Genomic DNA, 27,320 nt, shown 5'->3' with positions numbered 1-27,320 from the left:
TTTATGTTTAAAAAAACAAATAAAAAAATAATGTCAAGAGCAATGCCAATAGCTCTAACTTTAACAAAGGCAAAACCATTGCATTGTAAATGCTTGTTTATTATACTACTAGCTTACGCGTTGCTGCAATCTCAGAAGAAAGGAAATTTAAGGAAACTTGTTATGATAACATTCAATTTACATTGTGTCATTTTTATTGAAACTTCTTCATTTTAATATGGAAAACATTTTAAATTGTTGTTTTAATTCTGTTTATTTATTTGAGTGCTTGTGGATACACTGTATTTTTTGTTTTTCCATCTGGTGCGTACACGAATAAATCAGAAGGTTTTCCGACGAGTGAGCTGGCTACATACAGTTGTCGATGTGAGAAGCACAGATTCTCCAAATCTAGTCCACACACTTGCAGCGATTGTCCTTGTGCTTTGTTGATGGTCATTGCAAAAGCGAGTCGCACCGTAAACTGTAAACCTTCAGTATCGGAAAGATTATGAGGGCCCTGGGGGGCCAGGGCCAATATTTAACACATTTTTCTTTTTTTTTTTTTTTTGCCAGAAACCTTTGCGGGAGTGTACTCAACAACTTCCCAAAGTTTCATGCCGATCGCATGAATGGTGTAGTAATGCATAAAGGACAAACAGATAGACATACCTTCGTTTTATATATATATATATATATAGATAACCTACAATAATATACATATACAGTTTTCCCCATTGACCATAACTTGTGCATTCTACAAAGAGGCCAAGGATTGAATTAGCATGTATTCTTAACACTTTTATAACCCAGTGACAGGCACTGTGAGAAACGTGAGCTGCTTTCAACCTTAACTTCAGAGCACACTCAAGATGGGCCAAGTCACAAACAGCAACCCATAACCTGAACCAACAAAGACACCTCGAGCCATCTTAATTCACAGTATGCACTAAATGGGTTATATACTGCATGAAAAACACTACAGAAGCACGACTTCCTGAAAAAAGCAAAGAAAGGGAATGAAAGCTTAAGTAAAGCAAGTGAAATGTAAATAGACACTGCATCGCTGACATGGATTGTCTAAACAGGCTCTACAATCATTTATCAGCACTCGATCAGAATGTTTTCTTATAAAGATAAGGTCATGAACATAGAGCCCAATCAGGACCTTTTCAGCGTCAGTAGTTAATTGCTGGTGGGTCTGAGACTTAGAGGGACCAGGCCCACCTTAAGCCTTTCTTATATTTGTGTGGTAGAAGAATGCTTAAACTATTTGAAGGAAAGGCAGACGGGAGCGCCTATAAATAAAGATCGAATTTGGGAACCAAGCGGGGAAGACGCACTGACAAAGAGGAAGAAACAGAGTGCAAGAGGTGAGGAGTGGTTTGGGCAGAGGAGGCTCTGTGCTGCGGGGGCTGCTGCCCCCTCCTCTCCCCTCTCTGAGGGGGGCGTGTCTGCGGAGCTCGGATAGCCCCGGGGAGGAGGAGGAGGAGAAGCAGTGTTTGTACCCTGAGCACTGCCTGGCCTGCTCCCCTCCCGGCTTCCTCCGCTGCAGCTCGCCGCGCGGCACCTCTCCACCAGCGCTGCCCACCAGGCACGCACACGCCACTCCTCCCGCCCTCTGGCACTCCCTCTTCTCCTCCTTTTTTTTGGGAGAGAAAGGAACTCTGCGAAGAAAGAGTGGGAAAAAAAGGGAAGGAGAAGTGGAAAGGGTCCGTTCGGAGTTCCCCTCCCCCTGTATGCGGGCATGCACTGCAGGGCGAAGCCGAGGGAGCCGGGGGGACACGGGACTCCCCACAGCCAAGTGAGCCCCCTGTGAGCGCCGCCGCCCGGCCCCTCCTGCCAGCCTCAGCCCGGGAAGGGGAGGGCAGCCAGACACATCTGCACGGCCGGGATCTGAGGGGGAAGAGGAGAGCCCAGCGCAGGACCAGCCGGGCCAGCTCTGCAGCAACACGTGAGTACGCGCCTGAACTTCTGTGCTGCGAGCGCGACACCCTCCCAGTCTCAGCAACTTTTTACAGAGCTTTCTTTTAACCGCTCGCAACTCTGAGCAAAGTTTCAGCCGTAGCCATTTTCTGCCGTTTTTCCTCCATCCACGTAACTGTAGAAGTTGTATTGGGAAGTAAGATGTTGCCCCACTTTCTGATGCAAATGTTCACCAGTTTCAAATTTCACGTGTGAGTTGTGGTCGGGCAGCCCTCGCCGGTGCAACTGTGAAATACTTGTACACATGTGAGGGGTGTCAAGGGGCTTGACTGCGGGGATCGGGTTACAAGGAGCCGATCAAGCCGGGGCGGCTCAGAGGGGAAGTCACGGAGGGCCGCGTCCCGGAGCTGGGGAAGAGCCCAAACAAAGCGGCGGGGGCACTGCGCGCTGCCTGGTCCCGGAGAGCCCGGGACCGCTGCAGGTAAGGCCCGGTGCCGGGCTCCGCGGAGCTCTTCTGTGTGTGGTGGGACTCCCGTCCCGGGTGTCAGAGCCCGGCCTGGGCTGCCTAGTTTGCCCCGGGGCGCTGCGCGGTTCCCGGTGTGTTTGTTTTTCGTTGCTCGCAGTTGGGACAGGGCTGGGCTGCTCCCGCAGAGAGGTTTTTTACCACGCCTGTCTCTTTACCCTACTCGAAGCACATCTGGAGAGGACCGGTGGGATTACTTTGCATTGCGCGTGAGTCTCCGACCTGTACAGCGGACCTCAATGTGTGACCTGACACTTTGCAGGGGGTGTCCTCTTTGTAGCACGGGATTTGTTACACAAGGCATCTGGTCCAGGGAGAAGTGCTACTCGGGGTGATGCTCAGCGTGGGGTAACCTGGCCGTTGCATCATTCTGGTCTCCCCTGATTCTGTAACTTGTAATAAACTAACTTTTGATTTTGAGCCGGGCACAGCAGGAGAAGGGCACTTGGGTTTATTATACACACCACAGATTACGCCCTGGCTTTGCCGCTTGTGTCTGTTTGGTGGGAGCGGCGGCTGTTGCCTGGGGCGTTACTTTCACCGGCTGCAGGGGGTCATCGGCGAGGGAGAGCGCTGCGTGGCCTTATGATGCGGTGCAGATGCGGCGTCCATGACGTTTCCCGTTCCCAGAGTGATGGATTCATTCCAGACGCCGCGGTCCTTCGCCTCCCCCAGGCAGCCATACCTCTGAGGAGAGGGAGGGGTGTCTGTGTGGTGGCGGGCGAGGGGGTAACATGCCCAGTCATGCGGTCATGTCCATTAGCCACACTATCACCCTGCAGGCCGACAGTCTTCGAACTTTGCCAAAGTATACCAGACTTGACTAACAGCATTTTTGGAGGGACTTTGGAAAGTTCTGATTTGCGGTTTGATGGCTCTTGCAGATACCGCACTTTCCCCAAATGCCACGAAAATGCACACACGCCTGTGCACTGACATGCAGGCGTCTTTTTAAAAACAACTTTGAAAGCAGCGTAATTCGTGGCAGGAGCGGGGTGCCGCGGGAGTGGGCGATGTTGTTTCTGCTCGGCCCGCTCATGTGTGTGCTTTTAATCCAGTCCTCCGGGTGCGAGTGTGGGGAGTGGCACGGTGCCAGCTACTTCTGCGGCTACATTTTCTGTAAAACGTTTTCCAGTAGAACGTTACCAGCTGTTGCGCATTTTTTTTTTTTTACAGCTGCCAGCTCGGCTTGGGAATGATGGACTGTCCGGATCTGGGACTGGAAGGGAGTTTTGGGCAAACGGGGGGCTTGCACTTTCCGAAGGGTCTGTGAGCAGGTCTGATAAACCTAGCGGCAAGGTCAGAGCTGCTGCCTCTGAGCACCTCATCCAGGCACATATCTATCTATCTATCTATCTATCTATCTATCTATCTATCTATCTATCTATCTATCTATCTATCTATCTATCTATCTATCTATCTATCTATCTATCTATCTATCTATCTATCTATCTATCTATCTATCTATCTATCTATCTATCTATCTATTCTATCTGTGGCAATCGCCACTGTAGTATTGGTTCTGCAAACACTTTCCATTGCAAACACTTTAAAACATATATTACATACACTTGTTTGTGCATGTATATTTTGCAGTTTTTCCGCATACTCTACGTCACAAATTTGCAAATAAATATAGGCAAACTGCCTGCTATACACCATGATTATGATATTCGAAGCCACAGTAAATTGCCTTTAACAAGGCTGACCTTATAAGATGACATAGCAGAAACTTTTCGTATGGTAAAAGCTATTTTTTTTCCTTATAATGTTTGCTCCAGTAAATCATTTGGTGTCTATGTTATACAGTGGAGTTGAACTGGAGCAAACTAATCAGTGCTTTGTTTAAACCACTTGCCAACTAGTCAGTTTGTCCTCGCACAGTCTTTGTTTTCTATTAGATTATAATAGAAGGGCCTGCATGTACAAAACTTGAATTTGGAACATTTTGTTGATTTGTATTGCTTTCCATGGGCACATTATAGCATAGTATAGAGCGAACACTGGTATGTGAGCTAGCACTACATTATAGCGCCTTTTCTATAGAACATCTTACATGAGCCACATTGCTGTGGGGTGGAGCGGATGTCTGGCAGTAGTTTTCTGTCGCTGGCCATAGTAAGTTCTGAAGTTCAGGCCTTCCCTCTGCGCTTCTACAGATGAGAGACCCTCAAGAATAGCTAAAGAGTGAGTGTGCACGATGCTGCCACAATGCACCACAGCTAAATTTAGTACATATAGTTAAATGAGCAAATGTATGCATGCACCTGCACGAATAGCCTGATGGGTAAATGTGTTTTCTATACATTCCTGAACAACATATGTCGGAGTAAGCAACGCACTTCTATATCCCAAGTTCACAGAATAATAAAGCAATGCACTTAAGTATGGCAGGTCCACAGATTAATTGGAGAGAAGTGATACTGAGGGTAAAAAAACTGAAAATAAATACCAGATTGCTCCTTTTTCTATGTTATTGAAATTGTGAAGTGGGTTGGAAGTGCGCAGTTTCTAATTTACCCAACCGTGTCTCTGCAGGAAAAGACCCGGATTATATACATTTACTAACAAAAGTGGATGATACACTCTCTTCACCTACCCTAGAGTTTACTTTTCAGAAGAGGACGCATCTCTCTTCTCTTTTATTGCTCTCACACAAAATCTTAAAATACTGAGCCAAACAAGTATACACAACAGTCCAGTGGGTTACTTTTCTGCAGATAGTAGTCTGAGATTGTGTGTCACATGTTGCAAACCTGGCTGGTGATGTTAGCCTCTCATCCTTCCAGACTGGGAAAACAATCACCTGGTCACTAAGGTAACACATCTATGGAGTAGTACATGCAAGCATGTGTTGCTGCTTCATGCAATGTGCATATTCTGTATATTGTGTGATAATCACTTTTCTCATATATAGTGCCGGGCTGCCGACACATTAAACAAAAATGTATAATTTACAGTGGCCCACTACTTGCCCTTCTTGATAGTGAATAAAATGTTAGGGTAAATATGTAGCTGGCTGGAGAAATAAAACACAATACATTCTACACGGTTTAAACCTTTTCGTGTTCTGGTTACACTGGTTATTGGAATGAGTGGCCGACTAATATATATTTGAGCCCTCCTTACAGATTTTATTTTGTGGTCATGTTCTTTATGGTAATATATGTTCCGAAATCTCGGTCACTGTTCTTAACGTAATTTCGTTTGATTTTGGGGTTTCAAAAACAGCCCTTTCCCAAGGGACCGGGTGTCACAGCATCCGGAGTCTATACACCTCTAGGTGATAGCTGTAAAACTGCCAAAGTCAGCAGGGAGTGTTTTTATAAAGGCGCGACCCTCGAGCATGCATTTGTTTCTGATGTTATCGATAGCGCCCAGAAGCCACTTTGCACGGTTACGAAAGTTAGAGGACACTAATGGGTGATCGATCCTGCAAGGAACAAGACGGTACGGGTGGTGGGAGGAAAGAACAGAAGGTAAAGTTTGGACGTGCATCGCCCCTGGCCCCCTCCCTTCCCCCATACACACACATACATGACAAATTACACTTTTGGCACCAAAGGGCGCCTTTCCTTAATAGAACTGGCGTTAGGGGTCACGAGCTGTGACAAGCCGAGACCCCAGTACAGGCAGGGGCCAACCCAGTGGGCAGCATCCGGGGTCTCAGGAACCCCCTCCCACAGTCTTCTGCTCATCATCAAATGCACGCTATGCCTTCTGATAACGGGGAAGTGTTAACTACTTCGAATGTCAGCGTTTCGTCCAGTTCTTCACACACACTGGAAAATTCAAATTAAAAGAAGTGTAGAAAACGTGGTTCTGTCAGTATTATTGTTGCCCCCTGACTAAGCTACAGACCGGAATGTGCTTATTTTGAAAATCAAATAGTTTCAAGGCGCTTGCATAACTGTCTTCGAATTCGCCATTTCTGAAGATTTCATTGAGGCCACTATGACGTATACCCTGACATTTGACCGCGAGCAACATGTTAATACTCTCTGCGGGGCAGTGTTTTGTAGCACCCTGCTGTTTGAGTGTTTTCCATTCACCAACATCCAAGTTTTTCAACAGAAGTTTCGTGTAAGAACTCCTTATAACAAAGCGAACCCCGGTTGCCACTGCAGACATATTTGGAACCGAGACTGCATAGAACCTCAACATCCGGGACTGTGGCCGTGGGATCTGCGCTCGCTTTGGTGCAGACTCCCGTGTGTGAGGCGGCTGGCAGGATTCCACGCTTCCTTGTCACACGGGAGTCTGTGAGGCGCGCACTCTGGATGGTGCCCCCGGGGTAAGGGCCCAGCTTTGGGACGTCCCGGAAACCCAGCAATGTGTGTCCGTGGGCCGCGCCGGGATACTCTGAAGCCAGCCTCCGCCGCCCCCCTCGGGAGGTTTGACTTTGCCCTCAGTCTTGGCCACTTTGTTTTGGAAGATCCTAGCGCGTTTCCTCACAGTTTGAATTATACGAGGCGGCTGTAGTGACAGCCGCGGAGCAGGACTGTGTTTTATTATTTTCCACTGATGTGTTCTCGTAAAAAACACTAGATGGGCGTTTCTGGATTGAAGAGGAGAACGGAAGAGCGTTTGAGAGTGGACATTCCAGTTGACCTGTCACAAATGTTTTTGTTCAGGTTGTCTGGCGTCCCAGAGGCACTTTTAATGGACAGAACACATCCATGGAAAATACTTTATTCTGGTGGCTAAATTAAATATGAAACGAAATAGAGAGAGTGAAAGAACCAGTTCAAAGTTACCCCAACAATCATCTAATTTACTCCTCTGCAGTTCAGTGGGTCTCAAAAACACATATACGGCAACTCTGTCCGGCAGAACCATTTGTAAGTGGTCATCTGGATAAGGTCAACGACCATTGTTAGACTGAGCTTTTTGTAGGCGGGGCAGTCCCACCACATACACGTTTTCAGTCTTTATTTTACAGGTGCCTGATGAGTCTGTCAGAGGGCCTTAACAAGCAAATAGTTTCAATGCGACTCCGCACTTTGAAGATTTCTTTTGAAACTTTGATATTTTGACAGCACCAGGGGCTGCCGCGCTTTCATATAGCCGGAGCAGTAACTCCGAGCAGCAGTCAAACGTCTCTGTGCATTTGCGTTTAAGTGCAGAAGAAACACATGTCCGTGGGCCGCCGAGGTTCCACGTCAGCCCCCCCTTCGACCCCCATAATCCCAGATCCCGGCGAAGCTCGCGGGCATGCCTCAGATCTCGCTGAAATCACTCCAGGCGCGCGCAGTTCGCAGATTAAATATGCTATGTGTTCCTCCGGCCCCGACAACACTTTTATGAGCCCGCTAAGCTTCCTGGGCCGGATCCCCTCTGACGAGCGGGAGCCTCTGAGGGGAAGGCTGCCTGGAGTCCGCGGCACTTGCAGATACGTCGGGTTATGTGTACAAATAGCCCAAAGGAGTATTTTTCTCAATGGGCCGACACTTCCTAGTAAAACTGGTCCGAGGATACCACGAATGGCAGGAGACGTGAGCCAATGGTTACACTGCGGTGAAAGAAGCACATATTTTGGTTTCTGGTCACGGCTTCTCAATTTTATTAACATGGTGTGGTCTTGGGCATATATATTTTTTCCCTATGTTGGCTAATTTCTTTGCATAGCCGTCTTGAAAGTGGATATGTCCCGTAGAGATTGTGTGCAATATGTGTCATTCACCTGGTCAGGAGAGTTTTGTGTGCAATATATTCCCTATGCACGTTTTATTTTTCTTTAGAAACAACCAACAGAGTACGACCCACCAGATTTCGCTACAGAGTCATCACTGGTTCTACTAGATTTGCAAAGGGACTAGCTTTATGGCACACACCTTACTGTGCACGGAGTTAGTTCCCCGAACTCTTTAGTGCAATAATCTAAATCCGAACAAACTCCTATTATTGTCAGGCATGATGCATCGAGCAGTGAACCAAGCGCCTCTTGTACTCGGGCGGCGGGTGCGGTGCTTTGGGACAGTCAGAGCACATGTTGTGGTCGAGCTGGTGCTTGTTAGCTTCCCTTCCCCAGTTGCACTGTGTTTTGTTTCGCGGCGTGCCGGCGTGTCTGTCTCCGGGCTGGGCCCTAGCGCCCCCCAGCCCCGTCTCAGCTTCAGGCCGTCCTGCAGGTGACGCCTAGCCTGCAGCTCGTCTGTCTGCTGGGCCGGTCTCAGCTCGGCTCGTCCCCTCGCTGTAGTCCGTGGTGTGGCGGTAACTGGTATGGATAGTGCATTGGTGACCGAGTCAGTGTTGGAAAGCAGAAAGAGCCGGTGGTCTGGGATTGTGCACACACGCTCCCGGGCAGTCTGCACTCTCCCTGACAGTGTACACTCGAGGAGGGGCGCACAGGTGCCCTCGCTTGTTTATTTACTGATGACAGATGGCTCCGCCGCGGCCTAGTGCCGAGTACCACAAAATTGACACTTCTAATTCGAATTTGTGAGGATTGGGTGGAAATCGTGTTGTGGAGTGACGGTGAGTGTTGTAAAAACGCATTTCCTAGAGATCGGTAGAAGGGGCGTTGGTTGTTGTAAGTACCATGGACATGAATAGGTGATAATATTATTTAGGAAATTTTCCAAGAAAATTCTGTGTTTGTGCTTTACTTGTTGTAAGTGTACTTTCCCTTTAATAACGAAGCTATATTCTTTTATCTACCTGCACATGTATGTATGGGTGTGAGTATATGTGTACATGCGTATGTGTGTAAAATAATAGTTTTTATATATAATATATATGGCTTAAGGTGCTTTCTGCTGTACATTATAAAGACATTGAAAGCAATGGAGATGTTGTGTGACCTTGTAGAGGAAGGCAGCAAGGGGTCCCTTTCATTTATAAGGGCATGGAACTCCGAGGAGACTTGCAATATCGTTTCAATGTACATCAGGGGGTACTTTATTCCTTATAATGTATGGTGACACCATCGCATGTCCTCAAAACCAGTTAAAGCCTTTGTATCTTGCTCCTTCATGTGAAAGAGATAGCATTGTTGCAGACATAAAGAATACAAGCAGCACCTTTAGTGCAAAATTAAACACACCAAAATCAGTTAGTTATTTGCTGCTAAAATAGAATCACTTTAATGTAAATCAGATTAAAATGGCTGTACCTCAGCATGAGTAGTAACATGCAGAGGTACTTTCTTTCCTGTAATGAAATGTAGCATATACAAAACACACATGCTACCATAAATCTCTCATTTGTGCTCATTGCTTTTTATCTTAGAACTGCACTTATGATGCTGTTCTGTGACCTGTTTGTCACCTTCGCTACTGACTGTGGGGCGAAGTAATATGACAGAGCATAATTGTAATAAGTTACTACAGTCGAGAAACAACATCACTTTCTTAGTGTAGGTGCTTAGTGGCATCACAGCTCGACTGTAATAAGGAAATTAAATTAGAGATTTACTTTTATATGGGGATTGGATCCATCCATCCATCCATCCATGCCCCCTGCCTGCCTGCCTTTCTATCTATCTACACACACTCGTAAATATACCCCCAATGATATGCTTAGTTAAATGTCACCTATCTGTTTTCCATATTTGTGAATGTAGCACCTGCCTATGATAATCTGATTAAGCTCCCCCATATAATGCACTCTGACACCCTGTATGGAATGTATGAAACTGGTAAATAAATGAATGACTAAATACAAATGTTTATAGAGAATTATGTATGTATGTATATATATAATACTTTATTATATATAACCATATATAGACACATGAACGTGTAAAAGTTGAACATTCATCCTTTAATTTTATTGAAGGTGATGTTTGGTCTTTGATGGAAATAGCTTTGTATGAAGCACTAGACGTCCACCGTTCTTAGATATTAAAACTCTGCTTAAGTTTAAGCACTGTGTTTAAATTGACAGAAGCTTTATTTTGACACTTGAACCCTGTCTAATGTCTTCAGCTATGGAATGTGTAGATTAAGCGGAACTGCTGGTATAAGAAGCATGTACTATAGGGCGTGGTGTGGACATAGTGTGTCTTGTGGAAAATAAACCAACTAGACTATACTTGATTTCGGCCCAGGGGGTGAATGTGGACTCAGAAGATTTGATACAGTAGAATTTATAGCAGGAAATGTTGACCACTGACTCACAACCGAAACCACTGCTTATATCATTAAGTACAATTCTGACACTTCATCAAGGGAAGCCCGTAGTCCGATAAGCCATTATCATTAAACTTACAAATTGCGGAAAGTTCTCAGTACCTCTTTACTGTAACCCTGTTGTCGAGAGTTACAAGCACTTACACTGACTGATGCCCTTCTTTCGTTGTGATATTTGTTGTAAGATCAGTGTGTTTGTATCTTTTAAGCCTCGCTCGTGGAAATATGTGGTCGTCCAAGACTGAATTGATTATGCTTCAGGGAAAAGGTAGAATGGACAGTATATGGGTCAGTTACAGACCTATCACGTCACATTTTGTGGGATTGTTGCGGTAGATGTTATGACATTTTAGCACACAGATGTTGATACACAATGGAACTTTCAGAAATGAGTTCAACTAACTATATACTCTTTAAAGTACCTATACACTTGCAATATTCATTTTACCCTACATGGAGCATAGGAACAACCATTTATTGATAATCCGTCTCTACTTCCCAGGGTAGAATTGCTTGTGTAATATATGCACAAAGTTGTGCTCACTAGAGCACAAACCTGCCTTAAAATTCTTCTTCAAGTAAAATACAGGCCTATTTCATTCTAAGCATCCAAGTTAAGGTTTAAATCCTGTATCCTGGCAATCAGGGCAGGGTTTATGCTGTGCTCACATCATCGGCCTTCTGAAAGCATCCCTTTCACTCACGAAACAGACCTGCATATTTGTTTTGTGAGAGCCTCACTGCAAGGCACCTTCAGATTGTAGTCATCCGACCTTAAATGGAGATAAGACACGCTTGGCACTCTTCTAAATTAAATTCTTGGTGCCCTCGTGCTATAACCACATCACAGTGTACACTTGAATTGGCATAAGCATTACAACAAAATATCCTCTTAGTAAGTAGCTGTTTTTTACACCCTCTTTCAAATGTTTCTAAGTATGTATAGTTTTTGTTCAGCCTCCATTAGATTAACCCACTTTGGTTGAATTTCTACCCTAAGTGCCTTTAAACAGCACCCAGCAGCTGAAAGTTGGCCTGCTAATTTTAGCATATTGTCAAGAGGTGTATTGCATTTCATGTGCATCATTGGTATTAAGTATTAATTAGTTTGAAAAAGAAACCCACTTTTTTATTCAAGTTTGTATATTGTGTGGTAGATGATGGAGACAGGAACAAACCAAAATTAAGGAGAACACACAATGGTTGCAGAATCTGATGATACAAGGTGCTCTATTCACAGATAATAGTTTTTAAAGCACAGTTGTACCCACCGAGCGTGCTTTTGTGCTCAAACTTGCATTTCCATTTTGTTACATTTTATTCCAAAGTGCACTGTGGTGAAAGCTGTGTTGTCACCCGAAACTGACGTTGACAGCAGGCAAACATATGCAGTGATCTGCGTTACAGAGTAAAGTAGCTAGCACTGCTCCTGGAATGCACGTGTAACAGATTTTTAAGTTGCATTTTTCCAGACAGAAAAAGACCCACTAACCAACTTTGCCCGTGGTGTGGTATCTTCATAAATGCGAAGTGATGATAAAAAAATGTAAACTTGGAAAAACCCACCAATGTCAAGGAAATAAACGAATGCAAACCTTTGACAAAGTGTAAATGCCAGAATATTAGCTAAGCACGTCAAGTTGTGTATTACTCGCTGTGCATATAGGGCTGCTTCGATATCTCTACAAATTCTGATATAATACTTCAAGCGTTTAGTTATGTGAACAGCAAACAAAACCTGTGAATTAATAATTTAAAATTATTAGTACAACTAATGGATTTCACTGAGGAGACAAGAGCACATGGAAGTTTGTCAAATAACCATCCCTAGTATCTCACTATTTGTAGTGTTTAAAGTGCTCGATGGCACCCTGTGAATATAGCGTTCATGGGGTGTATCTACCAGCCACGGCCCGTGGAGGGAGTTGCGGTGGGGCAGAAAGGCGGGGCAGGATGGGGGTGCTAAAAACCGGAATTTGGATAGTTGGAGCTAAGTAAACAATTTAATTAATAAAACGAATTTCGTAGCGCGGGCTGCATCGCATTTAAAGCCTGGAACGAACTGCCCCTGCACATCAGAGACTACAACTATGTTCTTGAGTTTCGTAAGAAACTGAAGCCCTGGCTCGTCGCCTAGCCCCTACCCTGGCTCGGCCATTACAGCACCTGCTTCAGCACCAGAGTACCCTTCCGGATAAATTGCATGCTATACAAATAACATAACATGACATAAGTGCTCCTGCACCTCTAAAGCAATGTGTGATTTTGTTAGCATGTACATGGTCACTTGTACATATACATCAAAAATTACTTGCATTTATCAGAGGTGTACATTTACCAACACACACCTGTATGGCACATAGGTTAGTATATAATACATTAAGACACACGTTGGGATTTTATTTAGTCTCTTAGTTTCTTGGGATTGTCCAAGTACAGCCGGATGTGATTTAAGGCCATTGGAACATTAATGGTGTTAGAGGATGACAGTTGTCTTGTATGAAAACACTTAGTCAAAAGTATGGAAATGATAAAAGTTATTATCTGGCAGAGCCTAATAGATGAGGTTAATTATATAGATCAAAGCCGAGTTTTTGTGTTCTGGGAAGAAGTGTAATGTAGAAGAGAAAGGCTGTGAATTGTAGAGCTTTGGAAAAAATGTGGACAATTAGGCCTAGAGAATTTGTACATCAGAAGTTCAGAAAGTCGTAATAATGATCCAAGATCTATAGACCAAAAACAGAACGAGGAAACAATGTTCAATGTATGCATTCTTTAAGCTATCTCTTCCATCAACTTGATGTGGCGGCAAAGCCCACCCAGCACGTGACTTTTGCCTTCTCATAGCCTCAGTTGGTGAAGGAGCATGAAACCCCACAAGTTCAAATCTTGAGTGATGTGTTTTCTGGATCACACTTTACAAATGACACACTTCTCTTTCAGGAGTGATAGGTCTTTCTGGAATAGGAGGATAGATGGTTAAGTCTCAAGTAAATCGCTAGTGCATTTTAAAAAACAGTGGTTAGTGGGTTTTTTCTTGCAGTCATGCATTCCCTTTTGTTGCATAGTGCAGATGTCTGTCTAGTGGCTTAGATCTTAGCCCCATTTAATAATCATAGCTTATGTGGATGGGCAAGATTTAATTCAATGTGGGCGGTAAAAGAGTGGGGTTTGTGGTCAAAATGCCAGGTACCTGAAATAAGCAGAACCACTGCATTTTTACAAGTGCTTGAACCTCTTTTGAGGTATTTCTGAGAGTACACTTTTGTGTTTCACAAAAGCTTAGTTAGTAAGCTAATTTCATAACACTTTAAACATGAGGTTTAAGCACTGCTTTACTGTCAAGTACAAAGCCCAAATATTTTCTGCTTCACTTGGGTTTTGTAACAACAAATTTGTCATGGTCTCTAGTGAGTAGGAGAAGGTGGATGATGTCCATCTCAGCTGTGACACTCACAGTTTAGGGTCCACTGTGATTTGTTGGATTGTTAGGCCCACGTTATTGAGCATGTAGGTATGAAATGGAGGTTTTAGTCTCCAGACAATCCACAGAGTGACCTAGACAGAACCTTAGATAGATGTAGATATATCAGTTTTGATGAGTTCAGCGTGGCTGGTAGAGAAGAGCACTTTAAGCACATGCCCCTTCAATACCAAGTGGAGGTCCTATTATTGTGTCAAGTTAGATGAGTAGACACACCTCACTGTTGTCCTCAGGGCCGGACTGGGAACCAGAACCGGCCCTGGCAAAGTGCTCGGCCGGCCCCCTCCCCCCCTCCAGGAGGAGAGGGGAGGGGGGAGAGGTGCGACCGTGCTATGTGACAGGGCCGGTTTTCGGCCGTTTTTGTTACAGGGCCGTTTTTGCAGCATAACGGCCCTGTAACAAAAACGGCCCCCAGGGTCCCAAAACCGGCCCCCAACCATGCGGCCCACCGGGGGATTGCCCGGTGCCCTCACGGCCAGTCCGGGCCTGGTTGTCCTTCATGTAACAGACGTTATCCTGACTTATAAGGTGCCTACTTCAATTGCTGATGGCAAGCCCTAAGCTGAATTGGTATTTTCCCTAAAGAAATGTGCCCATAGATAACGATATTACAGTAAGAGGTGTCCCACGTTCCCTACCCGACTACACTTCCTACCGCTTCACGTTTCCCTTCCCATCCCTTTACTATTTGGGAAACAATTTTTACCAATTGATGATTTCATACAAATGTATACTAATGTGTGGTTGAGTACTCTGTGAATAAATAAAATTGTACTCTTTAATTCTACAGAATTTGTTCTAAATTCTTTCTTTAATTTGTGAATCTATCTGTCCTCCCGTTCTGGGACCCCTCTTACTGTACTACCGCATACCCAGGTCCCAGTGACTCCTTTTGGGTTGGCCCTATTCTGTAACGCATAGATAACGATAGTTCTATCGGAGCTTCATACATTGCAGAAGATATCCCAACCAGGAAGCGATAGTTGAGATTGCAGTGGTCTGCTATGACCTTTTTTGGCTCAGGTTAACCTGATATTTCACTTGACCCTTTGGGAATGGTTTCGAGGGAGAGAGAGCAGACATTTGTAAGTTGCCAAAGTTAAATATGGGCTCTACCCATCAGATAGAAGGCTTCAGTAGGTTGAAGATTTCTCATTTGTTTTGTGTTAGCAGATGTGAGTATCCCAGTTTGCTGATGAGTATACTGATGGAGCACCAAAGGGACATGTTTACCTTGATGCTTCCAAAATCTGTCAGATTTTGTAAATATCTCACATTTTCTGTTGTTTCCAGACCCCCCTTGTTTATCTGAGAGAGGTCAGGGAGGGTATTGCATATATGTATTTTTAAAAGTTTAGGACACTCGTTCTTGCCGTGTTGTTTGTTTTCTCAGTGCATACTGAGGTACAATGCTTTGCTCTGACTATCATTGTTGTTTCCTTGTGGTGCGCTCGCAGCCTAACAATTATGCAGTAGGCTTTGTCATCTATTGCTTTTTTATTCACTTATAGCATGCATTTTACTGTTGTACACTATAAAGAACTTTCAATTAGATTGCTTGATTTTTTTCCTCTCCAGAGTTAGTGGAACCAGATAATTTATGATGCCTGTCATTAATGACTTCATAGTCTCTAAATAAGGTGTTGATGCAGGGAGAGGAGTCAACGTGTCTAGAGTGAAAAGATATATAAAACAATAGGTAGTCATAACCATGACTGGAGATGGGTGACATTATTTACTCGCAGTCTATTTCTAGGTTCAAATAAGCAACAATGTTTAATTTTCTTCCTTAGAAATCATTTAAATAAACCTCTGAAAAAATTTAAATGGCAAGTGATTTTTTGTCTCATAAAAGTAGCCCTTTAAAATAGAATTATATTCTAATTTTAAGATTTTCTTTTATTTGGAGGAACTTACATAGTTTCATTATAAAGAAATGCCCGCATTTAAAATCTTCCTATAGAGGCCTCTAAAATATGCATCATTCAAAGCAAGAGGAAGTTATTTATGAAGAGTTTAAATATATTACAATACAACTTAAGCAAGCATTGGCAAAACCAACAGTTTGGCGTTGGCTTTCAGCTTCTTCCCTTGGTCAAATCTTGTTTTGTTTGTCTGTGTGTTTTAAGATGCTATTGTTTGTGGAGCAGGCAAGCTCTCACCAATACAAAAAAATGTCTAAAAAGGAAAAAACTTTTTGGTCTTGAAATGCTCACTAGATTGTCATAGTAGCTAGCCCATGGCGATGAAGGAAAATACCGTGTATGCATATGTGCTCCTACTGAAAAAGCAGAATGCAGTAAAACACAGCAAAGTTAGCATGTGGAGCTGGCAAGCCCTCACCAATACAAAAAAATATCTAAAAGCAAAAAACTTTTTTTGTCTCGAAAAGGACACTAGTTTGCTATAGTAGCCCATGGCTATAAAGGGAACTACTGTGTATGCAGATGTTCTCCTAGTGAATTAGCAGGATGCCATCACTAACAGCAAAGTTAGCTAATGACTCAAGTGGACTACCCCATTGCCCCATTCTGCATGCTCCAGTGTGCGGAAGAAAATATGAATGACACAACAACGGACCAGTGGATGAAGAGAGATGGCCCCTTTAACCTCTTCCGTGCGTCAGACAGCCCGCAGCCGTCTGATGTCACAGTGGGCACGTGCGTCGGACGGCTGGGGGCAGTCCAATTTGCGCACATGTAGAATTCGCCCGCACAGCGGGGGAAATGCGAGCCGCAGCAAAGCAGTTAAGGAAATGCATGTGTAATGTTAGTAAAATCAAAAGGTTAGGCTTAACACTAGACATTAAAATCAATTTCAAGATTCTTTTTAGGGGTATCACCTCTATAGAGGGAAGTGCTCATACATACCTATATGCACCATCACGGACTCCTGAGAAACAAACATTGGTAAAGTCGATAGGTCTCACCTTTGAGAGAGCTATTGACTTTGTCCATGTATTTTCTTGGCCATTCTGTACAGCAGCACTCCTAGTGAAAAAGAAATGCTAGCTGTATCATAGTACCTTTTGGCTGCACACCATGGCAAAAAAAATTATCTTGCATTGTTAATTTTTTTGCTATGTTGTACAGAAGCATGACTGCTGTGGAGCATGGTTGAAAATAAAAATAAAAACTTGCTATGACACAGTCTGCGTTGACCACATCATTGAGCATTAAAAAAAAACTTTCGTCCATGCTCCACTGCAGTTGTACTGCTGCACAGCTTGGCTAAAACATTGATAAAGCCAATAGAACCTGAATAGGCTAGACTTACTGACTAAGCCAATGCTTGTATTTCCTGGCAGAAGGGTACATGGCAAGCAACAGAGTGGGGCAGGGACAGTGCTTGAAATGGACAAATAGAAGTGCATGTACCCTGTGCCTGAGTACCTGGTCGTTTCAGAGAAATGCAAGTACTCTCCAATTAAAGCTATTATGTCTCTTTTGAGAAGTGCACATACTCTCCCTCTCAAAATAAAAAAGTGGCAGTACTCAGTACCGGACAGTACCGGCCCATTTAAAGCACTGGGTGGGGAGCAATCAAGAACGAGGGGCGGTGCAAGAAAAATTGTGCAATGGGCAAAAAACCAGAGGGCAGCAACAACAACGGGACAACAATGACAACCACTCAAGAAACGACAAGGCAACAACAGTGGAGCAAGCCACAGCAACAGAGCTAGCAACGACGGGACAGCAACAATGGAGCAACAACTATGCGGAGTTGGCGGGAGAGAAACTGCAAACATGCACTTTTATAGAGTGCAACAACTAAAGTAAAAAAAAATACTTCATAAATCAAGCAGTGGAAATACAATGGAAGAAGAGGAAAATAAGCTGTTGTGCTGGCCAAAGAGAAGCAAGGAAATGAGAATGACGATGAAGCCAACCAATGCTTAGAAATGGGTAGGCTCTAGACCCCCTGCAAGCTAATAAATTGGCTTGCAAGTGACAACACATGCGCTGTCTTAGGCGAGACCAAAAAATGACCTCATCCAACACAGCACCAAACAAACCTGCAAAGTTCAGTCGGTCTTTGCTCCCTTCATGACCAACATTTTAAACTTGCAATGCACTGACCCTACTCTAGCTGATGTGTTTCATCGTCGTCTGCTACTCTTCAGTTAGACCAATTAAGTGTTAGGAATCACAAGAAAACCAAACGCAAGAACCAAAAATTCAGGTAAGAAATCCGAAAAACACTGACATGGACAAACTGAACAATGAAGTCATGCAGTGTCTTAGATTCATCTCACATGTCGTGCTATACACTCACTCATCAAGCATCCTAAAGTTCCTCAGTGGGGTTTCTCCCCCATTGCTCTTTGTTTCATGAAATCGTAGGTGCACTTTGGAAAAAAGTCGAGATTCTCATTTCTCCCTCCATATGCTTCCCGCTTCCTTTGCGGTATTTGCTCTGTGGCTAATCCTGATGCTATTTGCAAAGAAGTGCACAGTTGATTCCCATCCTGCTGCCTTGCTACCATTAAAGATATTGCAGAAGATCGTCCAGAGCAACCAAATGTGACAATCTACTAGACATCTAAAGCCTCCCAGAGTGAACTTCATTCGCCTTCTATCTGTGTCCCCAGTGCCTCCTCTCTTCATCATGCTAAGACACACACCCAGCCATTCTTTCGTACATGTCTTTCATCTGTAAATGTGCCAAAGGCTTTTACATAAACCTTCTTACTGGTTCTAAATCCCCAGTCAAAAGGGTTAAAATCAGATCTGTGGTTCATAACCACCTCTGGCGAACCAGAGTGACGTGTATTCTGTAATCCAGAGGCTTCGGGAGGCTTCACCAGTCTTTCCTCCAAAATGTTTGCCTAGCGATGACAGAGTGAGTTAAAGATGAAGCGTGGGATTCAGACATTTTATGTGTTTGTGTGCTTTAACATTTTTGTGTGTTTTTGTTGAAAGCTCCCTCCTTTCATATTCCTCACCCAAGTTAAAAGGTGCAGGTTGAGTTGTAGAAGCGAGTGACTGGAGCCAGATACAGTCAGCCACTTAAAATCAATGGATCATACATTGAACGTCATTCCGGCTTGTTCACCTTGATCATGTGCAGTAGGAAGGTTGCTTTATGTTGACACACTGATTGAAGCATTTCTGCTCTCTTGTTTGCATTTAGTTTGCATTTTACAGGGAATCTTGTTTAAATTCCTGCCGAGGGAGCATCTAGCGTAGCCTCGTGCTACAAAGCATGGCTCCAGGAAAACACACACACGCGCATTTAGGCACACGCTAACACAAATTGACAATAACACATACATAGAAAAACACATGCACAGCCACACAGAAAACAGGCCGACACGCTGACTCGTACACAGACACAGTCAGCCCAAGAATGCATAGACAGAAATACATGCATAGTGACATATGCACACAAAAGCAGACACTCTTACATGCAACCACACAGACATCAACCGTGGCGAAAGGGTAGCCACTCATGTAGCTGTGCACTGAGTCGGGTTACCGCGTTGGCAGTAAATACACTTGTAATGCGGTTGTTTGTGTGCTAACAAGAGTGTAAACCAGGTGAATTCTCTCGGCGAAAGACCTGGCTTGCACTTCATCCATAGTTTAGCCCGCTCATAGAATAATTTCTCACTTAGGCTTTTAATGGTTTCAGCATTATTGCGGCTTTCCCAAGCTGATTACCACTGGGTTTGTTATTCTTCACAAATGTGGCTAGAAGCTATTTAACCAATCAGGAATGAAGCTGATCAACATTAGTCTGGCTTTGGGCAGACCGTAGCCATATTATTAAATATTCAGTTTCCACTGGAAGGGGCCGGTGAAGACTGTAATGGAAAACACGTAGACCGGAGAGGCGGAGAGTGGCAAGGGAGAATTGTGCATAATGATGATTGGGGAGGTTTCCTCTGTACTCTTAACATCACAGCACCATCATGGCATGTTTTAATTTTAGGAGACAAAAGTCTCCCACGTGGTCTCAGTGTCTGTAAGAATGTGCATGATTCAGTGCTGATCCCCGAAGTGCATGGCCACTTCAAAGGCAGTTGTTTCAGCAAGCATGCAAATTAAAACAGTAGAGTGGAAGGAATAAGTGGGTTGTTTCGCATATGTTATAATTTTCGTTGTTTCTTTAGCATCCATCTGCAGACAGTTGGTCGATAATTGAGTTTGGGATTGGGCGCTCTTTGAAGGCAGGCAAAGCTTTCTTTTTGAGCTGAGAAAAGCTGTCTCCATTGCTCATAGCAACTTTAGTCTGACTCATGCTGGCAAGGCCTGGGTGTTGGGCCGACCACTTTGACAATGTAAACCTTGTTCGTAGCTAAGGTTGGTCATAAACAAAAGCTGGTATAAACTTGGAGTTGGGTTGGCCTGTTTGACATTGTAACATTTGTTCATAGCTACCAATATCTGGGAGATGGTTCAAAATATGTTTTGAGTTGGCCTGTCTAATATCGTAAAACGTGTTTGCTGCAAAAGTTGGGCTAATTTGAACGCTGTCAGGTACTGGGTATTGGTTCGGCTTCCTTGGCATCCTAAAACTTGTTTGTAGTAAAGTTTGGTCACATCCAAAAGCTGGTACTGCGAGTTTGGGATTGCATGTTTGACATCGTAAAACATGTTCACAGCTAACATTGGTCACATTCCAACGCTGGCACAGGCTGGCATTTGGCGGTGTGTTTCATATTGTAAAATTTGATAGCTACGGTTGGCCGCATCCGAAAGGTGGTAGAACTGGATGTTGGACCGGCCTTATTTGACGTTGTAGGTCTTACTCTAAAACTGCCACATGCCATCTACAGGAGTCTCAAGTAAGCATGAGCTCACATTGATAAAGGTTGATACACATTATTGCACGAAAGTGTATTTCAGATGTAAACGATTGTCAGTTGTTCACATGGCAGTCTAAACCATATAACCTAGCATAGTGGCATAATACACCTCTTGGCAGTCTAAACCATATAACCTAGCATAGTGGCATAATACACCTCTTGGCAGGCTAAACCATATAACCTAGCATAGTGGCATAATACACCTCTTGGCAGTCTAAACCATATAACCTAGCATAGTGGCATAATACACCTCTTGGCAGTCTAAACCATATAACCTAGCATAGTGGAATTATACACCTCTTGGCAGGCTAAACCATATAACCTAGCATAGCGGCATAATACACCTCTTGGCAGGCTAAACCATATAACCTAGCATAGCAGCATAATACACCTCTTGGCAGTCTAAACCAAATAACCTAGCATAGTGGCATAATAAACCTCTTGGCAGTCTAAACCAAATAACCTAGCGTAGTGGCATAATACACCTCTTGGCAGGCTAAACCAAATAACCTAGCATAGTGGCATAATAAACCTCTTGGCAGTCTAAACCAAATAACCTAGCGTAGTGGCATAATACACCTCTTGGCAGTCTAAACCAAATAACCTAGCATAGTGGCATAATAAACCTCTTGGCAGTCTAAACCAAATAACCTAGCGTAGTGGCATAATACACCTCTTGGCAGGCTAAACCATATAACCTAGCATAGTGGCATAATAAACCTCTTGGCAGTCTAAACCAAATAACCTAGCATAGCGGCATAATACACCTCTTGGCAGGCTAAACCATATAACCTAGCATAGCAGCATAATACACCTCTTGGCAGTCTAAACCATATAACCTAGCATAGTGGCATAATAAACCTCTTGGCAGTCTAAACCAAATAACCTAGCGTAGTGGCATAATACACCTCTTGGCAGTCTAAACCATATAACCTAGCATAGTGGCATATTACACCTCTTGGCAGTCTAAACCATATAACCTAGCGTAGTGGCATAATACACCTCTTGGCAGGCTAAACCATATAACCTAGCATAGTGGCATAATACACCTCTTGGCAGTCTAAACCATATAACCTAGCGTAGTGGCATAATACACCTCTTGGCAGTCTAAACCATATAACCTAGCATAGTGGCATAATACACCTCTTGGCAGTCTAAACCATATAACCTAGCATAGTGGCATATTACACCTCTTGGCAGTCTAAACCATATAACCTAGCATAGTGGCATAATACACCTCTTGGCAGGCTAAACCATATAACCTAGCATAGTGGCATAATACACCTCCTGTGTGTTGGCCTGAAATTATCTTATGCAAATGTGGCCCGAAGCGTGTCTGGCGCAGAACAAGTGCTTTTGATTTCTTGTATATCTGTGCTTTCCCTCCAGACTTTGGCAAACACGTTTTGATAACATTCATAAAGGGTTCTTTATGGCTGAGAGAGGGACGGTAATTTCCTGTTTGTTCTTCGGGCCTCCCCCTTGTGTTTTCCACTTTCGCACAGCTTCCCTGCTTGAGGATTACTTGCTCCCCAAAGGCTGCTTCCTGTCGCGTGGATCAAAGTGGCGCACATGAACACCCGCCCAAAATGCCCACGGTTCCCCCTGAAAACGAAGCATGCAGTGTTTGCGGGCCCGGTGATTGGGCCACTTTGAATGCTGATAGCAATCAGTATGAACTTCCCTATTGCTGATGTAATGATGATGAATGCCGTGACACTGCTGCTTCAGACAGCTCTTCCCTGAGGATGCATAGAACGTGTTAATGAAATGAAGGCTCTCGCGTGGCAGGCTGGGTACAGCAAGGGCCGGTAATAGCAGTAGACACAAACACACACACACAACTGCAACGGTACCTTCTCTTGCATCCTGCAAGCAAAGCATAGCACATGCATTTGTACAGGTTTGTGAAATGTTTCAATTCCATAGTGAGACAGCTGACTGTTTCACTACTTTATAAATAGTTTTAAGTTTCTAGGCAGCGATGTTGTAGGTCTTACGCACGACACGGCGACAGTAGCAAGAAAAAAATCTGGTCTGTGCACGGCGACAGTAGCAAGAAAAGATCTGGTCAGTGCACGGCGACACTAGCAAGAAAAGATCTGGTCTGTGCACGGCGACAGTAGCAAGAAAAAAATCTGGTCTGCTGTGGCTCCGACCATTGCAAACTCACTCACTTTCACTCACCCGCTCACTCACACACAACTTATTAACATGTGCTACCATATACCTTCACTCACTGACTTACGCACACACTTAATTACACACACATGCATACTAGTGTAACATTGGTGGTTAGGGCTCAAATAAATAGCATAGAATTCAGTGAGTGAAGGTACATTGGAGAACCTTTCAGTGATGGAGCAAGAATTAGTGGGTACGCAAGTGATCATTTAATTGTGCTCGCATGTGCAGATGAGTGAATTAACCACCAAAGATGTGCTAGTGAGTATCTGAGCGTATAAGTCTAGAAGTGAGGTACATGGATGAGCATGTGAGTGACTGGCGTGAGAGTGAACTGGAAGTGTGCATGCAAGTACTTATGTGTGAATGAAGCAGTAAATGTATGTTGTTTACATTTTTAGAGCTACAGCCATTATTGTTATGCTGCTGTGTGTGCACGTGTAAGTCAGTGAGTAAAGGTATATGGATGACAATATGAGTGAGTGGGTTAGTGAGTGGATTAATGTACAAGTGATTATGCAAGAGTGTTTGTATGTGGGTAAATCTGTAATTATACATTACACATTCTCACAGTGGAGGTTGGCACTATATAGATGTGAATAACAATATAACATACACTCACGGGTTGATTCACTCATACACCAATACTCACTCACTCACGCTCTCACTCACTCACTCACTCACTCACTCACTCACTCACTCATAGAAATAAGTTTCACTTCACATTATTGCCAACTGCCAGCACCCAATCTCTTTCATTACTAAATTTGTTTTTGCTGAAGCTCCGTTATCTAGGGCAGGCCAGTTGAGCAGAAGGGCCTGGCACGAGTTGTTCTCGTAATCTGTTCAATTTAATCGAAGACAGGCACAAACAATTCAAGATCGGAGTCCACAAAGAGGCAAACACCTGCAGGCAGTATTCCTGGTATGAGAAGGCTAGGGTTTAAATTGGGGTCTGAATTTAATTATATGCTGGGTTGATGCTTGCAGGGAAAACGACAAAAGATTCCTGCACGCTTGAGTGGGGAAGAGCCGGGGGAAAGCCACGACTGTTTGTTTTTTCAAAGAATGTTCATCCCCTCATTTATGTTCAATTTTCAGGCTTTCTCTGTGTAGTTTGAGAACTTTTTATGATATTATTACAGGTCACGTTCCTAGGATAATGTTAAGGAATAATTTTTTTTTCTTTTCTTTCTCTTGTACAGTAATGAGTTGACGTTCTTGACAGACACGGACGCAGTGTCTCGATTTGTAGTAAAATGGTCACTAACTAAAGAAAACACATGCTATGACATCACTTGATGGGTTTTATCAAAGAGTACCACTGCAGAGGCCTGGGACAAGGGGCTGTTGTCCTCATAAAGTATGGCAATCTTTACATAGCATTAAATAACTACAAATAATATCTCATTTTAAAATTTGCAATGTATGATGAATGTGGGACTTTGGAAGCACTCTGTTGAAGTAAAGGAAGTAAACAGCTGGAGGTACTCCTAAACACACGCCTTTCACTTGCTGAAGTACTCCTAAGAGAATTTCAATGTGATACAATTTACACTAGCTTGCTCTATCTTGATGGTATTAAAAATAAAGACTTTTGGTTTTGAATGGCAGTATTTGTCAATCAAAACTATTTCTGAATTGAAGAAAAATCCCCAGCTCACAAATGCACTTGGTGGATGGATATGTGGATTTGTTTTTTGTTTTAAATCGCAATTTATGGATAGTTGAACCGTTTCACATAGAGTTAACATTTAATGTAGAAAAACTCTTGCTCTCGAGTATAAGAAAGCATGTGGTTTAATGGTCAGAGCTGCCGATTTGGGAACTGGGGACCAGGGGTCTCATTTATGAGAAATGACGCATCGCTGCGTGAAAGCAGCGATGCGTCACTTCTCAGTGCGCACTCCTTGCGACATTCCTGATGCGTCATATTTAATGTATGACGCATCATGTTGCAAGGAGTTACAGATACGTCAGTATTTCTGACGTATCTAAGCACAAAAGTGACACTTGCTGGAGTGTGTCACAAAAGTGACACAACTCCAGCAATGCGTCCTTCCACGTGGGTCTTGCCCCATGTGAAAGGGCCTGCGTCAGTCTTACGCCTGCTGCGAGGCAGGCGCAAGATTTTGACGCAACAGCGTCCTAAAAGTGACGCAGTGAAATCTCATAGATTTCACTGCGTCACTTCTACGACCCTTCCTTGCGTCAATACGCCCCCCTTGCATACATTATACCTGGCGCAGGTATAATAGGGCGCAGGGGTTTACAAAGTGACGCATCTACCTAGATGCGTCACTTTGTAAATATGGCGCAACAAGGCGCATTTTGTACGCCACTGGTGTGTCACAAAAAGTGACGCACCGGCGGCGTAAAAGTGACGCACGGCCTCATAAATGAGGCCCCAGGTTGGAGTCCTTGAGGCTGCTCGCCGTCTTGTGGACACATTACTTCATCACCCCATGCCATAAAAAACTAATCTGTCATTGTATAATGTAATATGATGCTCATGTAAACCGCTCCAATGTCCTTGGGCTGAGTTCTAGCCATATAAAGCCGCAAAAAAACAAAAAAAGTTTACAAAGTAGTCCTTGTTGGCGATGAAGGTGAAGAGTGGACTAGGAAGGGTGTAGAGCCTCTTGCGGTTGTACGTAATAAAAGGTAACTGTCAGCATGGTCACCCTCTCATGTTTGCAGACCGCAGAGCAACCAGAGTTGACAAAACATGACCTGGAGTTTTAAGATACTATATTAGGAGTTATCTCTTCCAAGAACTGCCCATTTCATTCCCAGGTAAGAGCTGGTGAAGTAGGTAGGTGCATTTGCAGCTGTGGCAGGCAGTTACTAGGAAGCGGAATGCATTATTAGATTGAGCCTCCAAGACAGCACATGCACTGTCTGTTGTAAGATACATCATGGGCTTACCAAGAACATACAGCAACTATGAGTCTGCCCATTACTTATATTTGTTTGGCATTTCTGTCTCTCTGATTTGTGTGCTTCTTATTCAATGACCTGCCATGTACATTGTGTGTCTTTCACGCCCCGGACCATGGCCAATTTATTTGTGTCCTTCCACTGTTCACTTTTAGGGACCTACCTGTTTCTTTTCTCACAGGCGCTCCACCAGAGTGCAGGTGTTTTCTAGAATTCTCCCTATGGGGCTTTTCTTCTCCCATTGCACTCCGTGTTGCTCCTTCATATCCATATACTTCTCCCTGCGCGCTTCACGTTACTTTCTTGCCCATTGCTTCTCCTTCCCACTCCCCTGTCCTCTGTGTTGCTTTCCCCACCCCCCTCTTTCTTACCCGTTGTATCTCCTGCCCAACCCCTCCACGTTCTTCTCACCACTTCCCCCAATTAGAAGATTAGAGAAGCATAACATAATACTCACCTCTGCGTCTTAAATAAAATTAAGACTCTCCTTCATAAATTACTAGGAACATCTACATTTTATTGCAAGACTGCAGGCTCCTATTATGTTGTGCAATTAGAAGGTGTCTTAGAATTAACCTCCTTATAAGGAGGCCTAGTAGCAACCACATCCTCAACCGTGTGTGAGGTAACCTCACTATTCAAAAGTGCATAGTCAGAAATGGGAGTAGATAATGGCACCTTCTTTGGAAATATGGGTAAAGTGATGGTTTTACGTTTTCTGCTTTCCCCCGCAGAATGAACCAGTAAAGTCTTGGAGATAATATTCACCACAGAATTTTTGATATTTTCAAGACATTTTATCCATAGAGGCTGAAACAGCCTGTTCAAGAAAAGATTGAAAAAAGTAATTCAACTAGTTTTTAAAAACTTCTCCATCCTCTTCATTCGTTGTGAGAGATGCCTATCTCCATGTACTTATCTTGACTGCGGGCAGCAAGAAAAGAGGGCTGTTCACAGTCAAGTTGAAGGTTATACATGTCAAGGTGATCCTATTGGTTGTGATACTAACATTTTTCCCATTGGCTAATTTTCCCTAATCCTCATGGGACTTTTACACTTCTAGACTGCTGCTATCCAATAAATGAAAGATTAGAAAAGCATAATAGGAGCCTCAGGAAGTGTAAGAAAATCCTGTTTTATGACCTGTTATTATTTTTGAAAAAATACATTATTTGTGTGCATTTGTTTAATTTAGTTCCTAAACACATTTCTCAGAGGTAATAGACAGTGTCCCACTTAGGAGAAAACATGTACCTTCATTTCACTTTGCGTGACACCTGTGTCTGTGAGTCCATTTTTGTTCTGATTGCTGGGTCTGGTCCAGGCTCCCTTTGAGTGGTGTAC

At 43.7% G+C, this 27,320-nt stretch overlaps 1 protein-coding gene across 1 annotated transcript in view; it reads left to right on the top strand.

Moving 5' to 3' along the window:
• Positions 1-1,632: 1,632 nt before the first annotated feature.
• Positions 1,633-27,320, top strand: part of GLI3 (GLI family zinc finger 3) — a 394,212-nt gene continuing 368,524 nt past the window's right edge. The window contains exon 1 of the mRNA XM_086964868.1: positions 1,633-1,933. The gene's annotated coding sequence lies outside the window, so the exon portion shown is untranslated. The remainder of the gene's footprint in view (positions 1,934-27,320) is intronic.

Source organism: Lissotriton vulgaris, chromosome 4_1 (assembly GCF_964263255.1).
Source record: "Lissotriton vulgaris chromosome 4_1, aLisVul1.2, whole genome shotgun sequence".
Classification (NCBI taxonomy): Eukaryota; Metazoa; Chordata; class Amphibia; order Caudata; family Salamandridae; genus Lissotriton; species Lissotriton vulgaris.
Note: the sequence above shows the minus strand (reverse complement) of the source record. Positions and strands in the feature narration are given on the sequence as shown.